General features: G+C 42.2%; 1 long non-coding RNA gene across 1 annotated transcript in view; it reads left to right on the forward strand.

Moving 5' to 3' along the window:
* Positions 1 to 10,029, forward strand: part of LOC142436384 (uncharacterized) — a 51,521-nt gene extending 41,492 nt beyond the window's left edge. Inside the window, exon 3 of the long non-coding RNA XR_012781921.1 lies at positions 9,885 to 10,029. This is a non-coding gene — a long non-coding RNA (uncharacterized LOC142436384). The remainder of the gene's footprint in view (positions 1 to 9,884) is intronic.
* The last annotated feature ends 1,643 nt before the right edge of the window (positions 10,030 to 11,672 follow it).

Here is an 11,672-nt window from a genome sequence, read left to right on the forward strand (position 1 = left end):
CCCATGGTGATGTAGTGTGCTATGCGTTGGGTTGGTACCCACATGTTCAGCCATTCAAAACCGCTCACTGGTCCACAGTAGAAGATGAGGCTTTCTACTCCCTTAAAGAGTTGCAGTTTCAGAAACGCACAGGCCCTGTTCTACTCTGCTCTGTGGGGTTGCTTTGAGTCAGAATTGACTCAATGACAGTAATTTTTTAAAAAAATGTACACCAGAAAGGAAAACATGCCCTGTGACCTCCGTACTCTGACTTCAACATGGTCAGCTTTTATCTCTGAGACTGGAATGGTGACTTAGAGCTCTTCACATATTGGTCATAAACCTGAACGTCCTCATTTGCATTTCTTTTAACTATTGCCTCTTTTGTTTTACTTTCTTGCTGGTGCTTCTTCATGCTCCACTTATTTTCCAGTGTGTGAAGTTCCATGAATGCTTATTGCTAACGAGCTTTTCATTTAGTGGCTGACCATGGAGCTTCCCTCTCCGGCCCCTGAAGACCTAGGTGCTCTTTGACTCCTTAGCCTGTATGTTTGAGAAACGGAAATCGAACTGAGCATTTGCAAATTCATCACAGAACCTTCCCATGTTGTTAGAATTTCCTTATCATGCCAGGGTTCTCTGGCTAGTGTTTCCTAAAGTGATCATTTTATTTCTCCCTACACTAGCTCACGAAATGTAAATATGTATGTGTTAATGCTTAGGCTCCACCTCTGTTGCATTTCTCATACGAGTTATTATCATTTGGCCTTGTGCTTTTGTTCTTGTTATTTACTGTGGAGTGTTTTCAACTCATAGCCACCTCATGTGTCCAGGGTTGAACTGTTGGTTTTGGAATGGTGTGCCCTCTCAAAACACATTGGTCTGGTTTTGTTCTGATTTGCTCAATGGTTTTTTATTTGCTCAATCAATCTAATAATTTCTTATATGCAAGAGCCAGTTGTACGGCCCTGAGGTAAGCAGTATTGTCTGAGGGTCCTGGCTTTTCCAGGACAATGCGTTCCAGTTATCTGAATTGAATAGATTGTTTTCTTCGTCTCCTCTTTGTACTACACAGAAGATCCAGATCATCTCTGTAACTGATGACTGACAGAATAAAAAGCTCTGGGCATATGAACAGAAATGTAATTGCCAGGCATTTAGTTGTACACACATGGACCTGCATGCTGACCTGGTTCAACAAGTTTTCATTTGAGCAATACTGAAATTGTGAGTAATGTTGGTGACTTCAGCTCTATCCCATTGGGAGCAACATCTGCTTAAAAGTGAGTGACAAGAGGACTAAATGAGCCAATGTGGCCAAATCTTTTTGGAAATTGCCTCAGAATCGTGGTTGCTGAATAAATGCAGTGTTTTATCATGAACATGTTGTGTGAAAGAGGCCCTAGTGGTTCACTGGTTTAATCGATGCCTCTGGCCAGACCCTCTGTGGCTCCAGCATTCCAGGCCCATCAAGGGAGGCCAAGGAGGCTGCGTGGGCCCGTGAAGATTTACAGACTTGGAAACACTAGCGAGCAGTTCCACTCCCTGTTTTATGGTCAAAATGAGTTAAAATGTACTTGATCGCAGTCCATTTGGTTTTGGTTCATCATGAAGGAATGGGAAGGCTTTAAAACCCGGCACCCGATGCACTGCTGTGGATGAGATTTTGAAAGGCTTATTGGATCGACACTAGGTTACACTGTTGTAGCAGAATTGTGGAGTGACCGTGACAGCTCATGCGACTTTATGCCATAGCTAGTTGGCCATGCTGTGAAATCTTAGCATAAAGTGCAACCTTTTCTATGTTGTTGTTAGGTGGCTTCGTGTCCATTCCAGCCCCTAAAGCCCTCTATGTAACAGCGCGACACACTGCCCTGTCCTGCACCATCCTCACATGTTCCCACGTTGGAGCCATTGCGACAGCCCCTGTGTCGATCCATGTTGGCGAAGGCCTTTCTCTTCTTTGCCTCTCTCTCCCTCACCAAGCACCATGTCCTTCTCCAGGGACTGGTCCCTCCTGAAAAGATGCGGGAACAAAAGTATGACAAGTCATGGAGGCCAGTCCCACAGCTGAGAGAATGCTAGTGGTCATCATGTTCAGCTAGTCGGCCTTCCATGATCTGCAAATGTGAAAAAAATCTTTAAAAATCTAAAATGTGAAAAACATCTCAAAGCCTGGTATGTAAGTCCTAGTATCCTAACAGTTTAACATTGAAATGCACTGAAGTTCAGTCAACTTATAAGAAAATTGGAACCTAAGTACATTTTCCCAATCAGCAAAAAGGACATGCTATTATGATACTGAATATATTGTGCTCTTTTGTCAGTATATCCTATGAGCTTAGTGTGTATTGATGTGCGTATCCAGTATTTTTTGAGGGGAGCAGTCCATAATAATTACATGACAGTAGCTTTGTCTCAGTGGGAAAATTTTCAAGATATCTGCATATATTCTTTTTTTTAATTATTATATTACAACTCATCACAATCCATACATCAATTGTGTAAAGCACATTTGCACATTCATTTCCATTATCAATCTCAAAGCATTTGCACTTCACTTAAGCCCCTGGCATCAGCTCCTCATTTTTGCCCCTCCCTCTCCACTACCCCCTCCCTTATGAACCCTTGATAACTTATAAATTATTATTTTGTCATATCTTATACTGTCCAAAATGTCCCTTCACCCACTTTTCTGTTGTCAATCCCCCAGGGAGGAGGTTATATGTAGATCCTTGTAATCAGTTCGCTCTTTCCACCCCACCCTCCCTCCATCCTCCTGGTATCGCCACTCTCACCACTGGACCTGAATGGATCATCCACCTTGGATTCCTTGTTTCCATGTTCCTATCTGTACCAGTGTACAGAGGGTATCTATATTCTATTGTTACCTTTCACTCTTGCCCGGTTTCCCTTTTCAATAGCTTGTCCTATCTCATTGAAAATACAAAATACACAAGCGTGCAACTGCAGAGTGACTGGAAAGTAGGCGAGTAACATAGACACTCTATAGAAAATTTCATAATTCCCCAAATAATCATCTCTATCACCAGGTAATACGTCAGCTCTTGATCACGTAGAATTCTCCAAGAAGATACCATGACTCCAGGGCTTTGGGTCCCTACTTTGTTAGTTCATACCAGCAGCTCTCCAATGGCTAAGGAGGGGCGACAGGGAGAAGCACAAATTCTGCAGTGTTTCCTAGTTGTCATCTTCCTTTCACCCTGTGCTTCCTGTTCTGATAAATATTCTAATTTCAATCCTCCCTCCAATGGAAGAGAGGATATGAATTTGGAATCGAGGCTTTTATTTTTGATCATTCATCTGATTTATGTGTTCTGACTGTTCTCTATTCTGAAACAGCTAGATAGAAATAAGGCTGCAGTTGGTCACAGACAAACTGTACAGAGATAAACTCATTATGCTAGAAGCATGCAGTCCTTGGGATAACATGTAATTAGTGAGGGAGTGTGTCTAGTGCAGTGTTTCTCAACCTTCCTAATGCTGCAACCCTTTAATACAGTTCCTCATGTGTGCTCACCCCCCAACCAAAAAATTATTTTCATTACTGTAATTTTGCTACTGTTATGAACGGGAGAACCCTTTGAGATGGTTGTTCAACCCCCAAAGGAGTTGCAACCCACAGGTTCAGAACAGCTGATCTAGTGGGTGAAGTGGGTTAGCTAAACGCTGATGGAAATCCTTAGAGCAAGACCCCTGTGTCTAATGCCCATGTGAAGTCTCTGTTTCCCCAGGACTGTCTTCTTCATCCTTTCACATAGTGGAATGCATGGTACCTTGCCAAGCCAGAATATACGGGATGTTTTAGGACACTGTGGCTGTTGAGGAGGTGGCTCTGAATTTCTCCGAGGAAGAATGGGCATTGCTGGACCTTTCTGAGAGGAAACTATAGAGACACGAGATGATGGAAACTTTTAGAAACCTGGCCTCAGTAGGTATGAATATTTTCATTAAAAACGGAAAGATGTGTGCGTGCGTGTGTATATGTATATTTGTGTATGCTTCATACTCAGTGATGCTATTGCAGTATGTGAGCTGAGTAATGGGAATACTTTGTTATATAAACAAGTGTAGTACTTTCCTCTCAGGAGCATGATGTCATGTTTCCCCATGAATATAAGGCTCTTAGTGTTATACTGATTTCTTATATCAAGTGTGACTATGAGTCTACTAAGTTTCCTTACGTGTTATAAATGTGAGTGTTGACCTTTGGTGCAGAGAGGCTATGTGTGCATTGTGCCTTGTAAGAGCTCTGTGTTTTTTCAAGGTTAACATGATAGCTTTATCTATTTATTATCTATTTATCCATTGTGTGTCAAGCACAGTTGTACATGTGTTACCTCATCATCCTCAAAACATTTGCTTTCTACTTGAGCCCTTGGTATCAGCTCCTCAATTTCCCCCCTCCCTGCTCACTGCCTCTCCATCATGAACCCTTGATAATTTATAAATTATTATTTTTTCATCCTTACACTGTCCGATGTCTCCCTTCACCCACTTTTCTGTTGTCCATCCCCCAGGGAGGGGGTTTTATGTAGATCCTTGTAATGGGTCCCCCCTTTCTGCCCCACCTTCCTTTCACCCTCATGATAGCACCACTCTCACCACTGGTCCTGAAGGCATCTTCTGTCCCAGATTCCCTATGTTTCAGGTTCCTATCTGTACCAGTGTGCATCCTCTGGTCTAGCTGGATTTGTAAGAGAATTAGGTTCATGATAGTGGAGGGGAGGAGGAGCATTTAGGAAGTAGAGGAAAGTTGTATTTTCATTGTTTCTACACTGTACCCTGACTGGCTCGTCTCTTCCCTATGATCCTTCTGTAAGGGGCTGTCCAGTTGCTGACAGATGGGCTTTGGATCCCCAATCTTCACTCCCCTTCATTCACAATATGCCCGATACTGATCCCATCGACACCTTGTGCTTTTTCCATGTGGGCTTTCTTGCTTCTAAGCTAGATGGCCGCTTGTTTACCTTCAACCCTTTAAGATCCCATATGCTATATCTTTTGGTAGCTGGGCTCCATCAGTTTTCTTCACATTTTCTTTGCACACAGTTGGCTTCAGCTATCATCTTAGGAAGGTGAGCATCGTGGAATGCCAGGTAATAGAACAAAGTGTTCTTGCATTGAGGGAGCACTTGCATGGAGGCCCAATGTCCATCTGATACCGTAATACTAAACCTATTAATATATGCACCTAGATCTATTTCCCCACCCTAATATAAATATATTTACATATGCACATGCTTGTATTTAGACTTCTGTAAATGCTCTTTGTCTCCTAGTTCTTTCCTCTATTTCCTTTTACTTTCCTCTTGTCCCACTATCATGCTCTGTCTGTAGTTCAGTAATTTCAAGGTTTCAGTAATTCTTCTCAGTTACATTGCCTTGATCAATCCCTACCAGGCATCTTACACCCTCCTTGCCACTTATTTTGTGTCAGGGGAAAGGCCAGACCCTAACACATCACAGCGGGTCGGTTGGTGCAATTGTACAGTGATAATAAATAAAGATTATAGTAAAGTCATAGGGAGCATGAGAGATAGAAGAGAGATTGAAATAATGGAGTCAGACACATTTCATAGTTGCATGTTCACCTCAGCCTCACTTGGTGGTCCACATGGGGAGAGAAATATTTATTGCTAACCAAGGCTTTTATATCATCTGGGGATGTGCAGGCCCCCTAATTACAGGTGAAGAAATCCATCACAGGAAAGTGTTGTGCTATAGGTAATATAGTAATGGGAGTGGGCTGCTGTAGGGGTTCATATGCTGTTGGAAGAGGAGGGAGTAAGGGTGTGCATGTGACAAGATGGGCGGACCCGAGATTCAGCATGGCAGCCTAACTTTGGATGTCACTGAGCAGGTTTGACCTGTTCTCTGGTTCACTGTAGAAATCATTATCAGTAAGGTGTACTGTAAACCCACCTTGCAGGGTCTAAATTGAAGCCTTTAGGGGGAAGTATCCCATTGTCCTTAACAGCAGGGATGGGCCCTATATGTGGTGGGACTAGACAGTCCTCTGACAGCTGATTGCCTTCAGGGAGGTAACTTGACAATTATTTACCATTAATTGTGAGCAGTGTCCTAAGTCTAACATATATTTGGGGGAGATGACTTGGAGAAATCTTTCTGTTTCCCACTATTTTGGATCACTTATTGATTGTTCCCTTTTCCCTGGGTTGGTTAACACCACTTTCTTTCCCCCACCTCCCCTTCTCCCATGTCATGCTCCCCGCCCCAACCATGGGTCCTGTTGCTTTCTCCTCCAGATTGTTTATCTGGCCTATATTATCTAGTTAGAAGTGCAGATATAATATGCACACACACACACACACACACACACATACACACACACACAAGCACACATACACACAAAAGAGCAAAACAAAATGACAAAAGAAAACAAAACAACAGCAACAAGAAAAAAAGGGAAAAAAGAGAAAAGCCTGTAAAAAGTTAGAGGTCTGTATGTTGACCTTTAGGAGTGCTTTTCTGTGGAGTCTGATGGGGTGCCACGCCCTGGCCCCCGAGTCTAATTTTGGTACTCTTGGGACTTCCTTGCTCTACTTCCCTTGCTGTTCTGTTGCACAACACCCTTAGTGTTTTGCCTGGGTGTGGTGGGGTCAGATCAGATGCAATTCCCAAACTGTCTCCAGTGTTGTCCCCTATAGGGCTATAGGTCAGTGAGGGATGTCATGACTCATAGTCGGGGCAGCCATAGTGCTTCTTTTTGCATGGGCTGCTCAGAGCAGGCATATTGTCCTCAAAGCTTGGTGGGCCAGGATGTGTGCTCCACTCTCTCTTCCTCCCCCTTCATTTTCTCCCGTGTGCTCTGATCAGACATGTCCCTTTCCCTGAGCTGTAGCTTCAGTGTTGTCCTCTGAAGTAAATTCTTCTGGGGGAAGGGGCAGCTGTCCTCTTAGTTGGGATTGGGGCTGGCCCCTCTGATATTTTTGTTATAAATAGATTTTCATCCACCAAAATTCCACAGACCTAGAGGAGCATAGGACTGGCTCAGTGTCAGGGAATTGTTGATTATCTTTTCACACTTTCCTTGTGATGTGTTTTTCTCCAAGAGCAGCATGTCAGGTACACCTTTTCGCCCTCATATGACACTAATGTGATGGGGATCTGCCTTAGGCTGGGTTCTCTAGAAAAATAAAACTATAGACACTGACATATGCATAAGAGAGAGCTTTTCATCAAGAGAACATCCCAGCCCAGTCCAACTGAAGCCCATGGGTCCAATGCTACCTAGAGCATCCATGGCTCAGTGTGTTCAAGTCCCCAAACTTCAGTTTTTGGGTGAGCATCAATCCTATCTGTTGTCCAGCTTGATATATGTGTGTGTATCACATACATATATGTGTGTGTATCACATACATATATGTGTGTCTATATAGTCACTCTAATATTATATGTGCACACGAATGCCTTGGTTTAGTTTATTAATTCATCAGTATATGAGGACCTTCAACACTACAGAAAACTACAGGACTCTAAATTCATGCTTTCATCACAGAATGGGTGGAAACAAATTCCCTGTTTCAGGGTTTTAATCTGAATACATTTGTACTTCCTTTTCTGTAAGATAAATGCTATAATTTTGATCATGCTGTATTTCTTTTTTTATTAAATCACTTTATTGGGTCTTGTAGAACTCTTATCATAATCCACACCTCCATCCATTGTGTCAAGCACATTAGTACATTTGTTGGCATACTCATTCTCAAAGCATTTTCTTTCTACTTGAGCCCTTGCTGTCAGCTTCTCATTTTTATTCCCCCCTCCTCATGAACCCTTGATAATTTGTAAAGTATTATTTGTTCATCTCTTATACTGCCCTATGTCTTCCTTCACCCACTTTTCTGTTGTCTATTCCCCTGGGGAGGGAGTTATACGTAGATCATTGTGATAGGTTCCCTCTTTCTCCCCCCACCTTCCCCTTCCACTTCTGATTAACAATTAATAGTTAGGGAGTTAAGTACCAAGAGTTATTTCAGCGTGTTTAAATGTAGCCTACAATGTTTCAGCATTTATTAGCTATTCATGGCATATCGTGAATATTTTATGGATGTGATAATTAAATTATGATTAAAGGAATTTTTATGTCTTTTTGGAAGCCTCTTCCTTAAAAAAAAGTGAACCTGGTAGCTCTAGTTAGAACATACAGTCAATTTTTAATATCACTGGTAAAAGTGGACATTTATGGTTGTCCTTTTTCTGACGTGGAGTGATGTTTTTTCACGTATGACTTTTTCTTTTTAGGAATGTATATTAGCATATTAACATTTTGAACTATATTTGTTTTATGTTAGATTTGTAGAGTTATTTTTCCTTAGCATGAAAGTCTTTGACTTTGTTTAGTAAGTTTTGTGTCTATTTAGATTATTAATTCTTTTTTACATTAATTGGTATATATTACAGTGCTCATTTTCTTATATTAAATCAACTCTAGGATAGATTCTACTTAATTATCATGTGTAATTATTTTCATGTGTTTTCTGACTGTATTCCCAATGTTTTCAAGAACTTTTTCATGTAGATCCATTATCAATATTGCTCTACAGTTTTCTTGAAGTATCATTATCTGACCTTGTTTACAGGTTATTACTGGTCTCATAGAAAATATTAGTAAGGTTACTCTGACAATCATTGTTATGTTTCACCCAATAACGTGAACTTAGACAAAAAGAATAAAGCGTCTATTCATATTGCGTGAATACTCTCCTGTCTAGCTGCCAGAATCTTCATCTTTAATCTGTCTTACAGTTAGCCTTGAAGTTTCTCATGGAATTGAATTGTGATTCAGTTGATTGTAAACTTTCTGAACATCCTGAAACCCACTCGACTCTCATAGATCACTTGCTCTGGCTGGATCCTCTAGAGTGATAAATGATTTACACCCCTCTTGACGGGACAAATCGTCACTCACACCTGAGACTATGGATGGGACATCCTTGAACCCAAGCCAATAAGCCCACTACTACAGTGTGTGTTGTTTGCCATCAGTCAGCATTACCTAGAAAGCTTGGAATCCAGAATTTAGGTCAAGATGACAAAATGGTTTGATCAGTCATCTCTTTTCTGGATACATCTTGCATTTTTAAGCATCTTCCCTCACCTTGGCTCTTACCACGACCCCTTGCCATTCCATGACTGTAAGCTGCAGTCTTTCCCAAAGGCTTTAAAATCGGACATCTGTAAACACAAGAGCTTAAGAGAGTAGCAAATAAGGATTCCCCTGGCTTGTTTTCTTGTTTAGAATATCTCTATCTTGGCCAAGGTACCTCTAGGATGTGCTATTGGTGTCGCTCTGTCTCTTGTTGTCCACCTGTACAAAAACTTTCTCTAGTTACTACACTATTGTGCATAAATGGCCACCCAACCATAGGGATTTCTTCACACAATAGATATTGTAAAGAATACCCAGGATGCAAGGGGATTGGAGTAGGTTTTACTTAATGAGAAGCTCAGCCTGAGTTGGAGTGGCAGATATGAGCGTGATTCAGCTTGATCACTTTCACCAGATATGTCAAGGGTTTGGGTCTGAGGTTCCGTTATGGGCTTTTAAAGAACATTCTCCATAAAATATTCCGTTCTTCAGTTAGATTGCTGGTGAAAAGAAGATATTTACCTTCAATGGAGCTTGAGAAATTTGAGGCCTTAAGTACTTCCACTTTGTGGATCCAAAGTTGATCATGATATTTGGGAAATTAGTAAAATTGCTCTGCAAAGATAGAGTGGACCCTTGTTTAATGCAAACCCTCAGCTTTGAGCAGGATTTTGATCCCAGGTGGTGGGGGTGGTCACTATTTAGCGCAAGATGTGCAGGCCAAGAAAGTGATATGCCTTTTTCAACATTGCCTCCTCTTCTGTTTCAGAACAAAGATTTGCCACAGAGAAATACAGTCCAGTCTAGGGAGCTAGAAATCTGGTACTAGTGTCTTGCACATTGAAGCATGACAAGGAAGGACTTCAACTTCTGACTGGGTCGTGAACCAAATCCATTCACCTGACTCCAAGCAGGGTGAGCATCCCTGGGGTTCCTGGGGTCAGCACTGGGCAGAGGAGTTTGAGGGGAAGCAGGAGGGATCTGAGCTTTCTGGGGTCTGAACCCAGGAAACACCAGTGTACAAGAACCCAGGCTGCCCCATTGGTCGGGGTCCGAGCAATTTGCGCATCTCCCGGAATGATAGAATTTGCTGATAATGTAACCATGTATAATTGTATTAGAACTTAAATTGTGAGCACTCCAGTTTGCAAAAGGCGGGTGGCATAGTGGTTACAGATTGGACTGCTAACTGCAAGGTCAGCAGTTCAGAATTACAAGTCACCCCTGAGGAGAAAAACAAGGTTTCCAATCTTGGTAAGAGTTATAGTCTCCGAAATCCACAAGGGGCCATTCCACCTCCCTTTAAAGGGTCACTGTAACCAGAATCCACTCTGTGGCACTGAGTTGGGTTTAAGGTTTGCATTGCTGATGACAGTGACAACTCTGTCCATTTGCTGCCTCCCCAGTTTGATTAAGCCTCCATTGAATTCCTTTTGATAATTAGCCAAGAATGTAGATCATCTTACCCTTGCGGAAAATGCCTTACAAAATAGATTGCCTGCACTCCTCTCCATCCATCCCCCTCCAAGGGCCTGCCTAGATGTATCCTTGATGGAGCTCACCTAAGCGAGGACAGCACAGGGGCCATTGTTATGAGTCTGGCCTTGATTGCCTCAGTTTGAAGGCCCTGGACCAATCTTTTAAGTCTTTCTATCTAATAATGTGCATGTCCCAATTATGGTCCCATTCCTGCTGCTGCAGTCTCACCTGTATCTGATGTATTGCTTTGCCACCAATCATGATCTGTGACATGGCCTTTTGTTCTGTGTCCTATTTATCTAGGGTCCCGACTCTGAATCCTCAGTTGCATTTGAACTGCTAATGGCCTCCCTTATCCATATGATGTGTGTGCGTATCTTTTGTTGTCTCTTAAAGTTCAATAAATGCTCTCCTCAAATTATGTTTGACAAAGAAGTCACTTTTCCACCCTAACACACAATTTAGTACCTCAAGGTACAGTTCTCTGGGACAGCATCTTGACAGCCGTACCTGCAGGTGAGGTCAGGCCCTACAACCCCCTGGCTTCTGTCCTAAATGTACAAAAATTACAAAGTTCTCTTAGTTCTGCGGATAAATTCTCTCTCTGCACCTTAGCCTTATACCAGACACACTTAGCTCTATGTGGGTTGGCAAATCTAGTTCCCCAGATAAGAACTCAAATGTACCCCTATTTCACCTCTAACCTCCTGCCCAAAGGCACTTAGCTCTCTTGTTCTGTGGTCTGGGAATGCCACTGCTCTGTCTCAGGCTCTTGGTTCTGCTGCCACCATGTCTCTGTTGCTGCTTCTTCCCTTCATGTCCACTCTTGTGTCACAGCTGCCTGTCTGCTGGATTGAAGAATTTCTGTGAAAGAATCTGGGATCTAAAGGCCCCTACTCCTGGTTCTTTTTTTTTAAAGTCATTTTATTAGGGACTCATACAACTCCTAATACAATCCATACATATATCAATTGTGTAAAGCACATTTTTACATTCGTTGCCCTCATCATTCTCAAAACATTTGCTCTCCACCCAAGCCCCTGGCTTCAGGTCCTCAATTTTTCTTCTCCCTCCTCAC

This window comes from Tenrec ecaudatus, unplaced genomic scaffold (assembly GCF_050624435.1).
Source record: "Tenrec ecaudatus isolate mTenEca1 unplaced genomic scaffold, mTenEca1.hap1 Scaffold_251, whole genome shotgun sequence".
In the NCBI taxonomy this organism is placed as follows: Eukaryota; Metazoa; Chordata; class Mammalia; order Afrosoricida; family Tenrecidae; genus Tenrec; species Tenrec ecaudatus.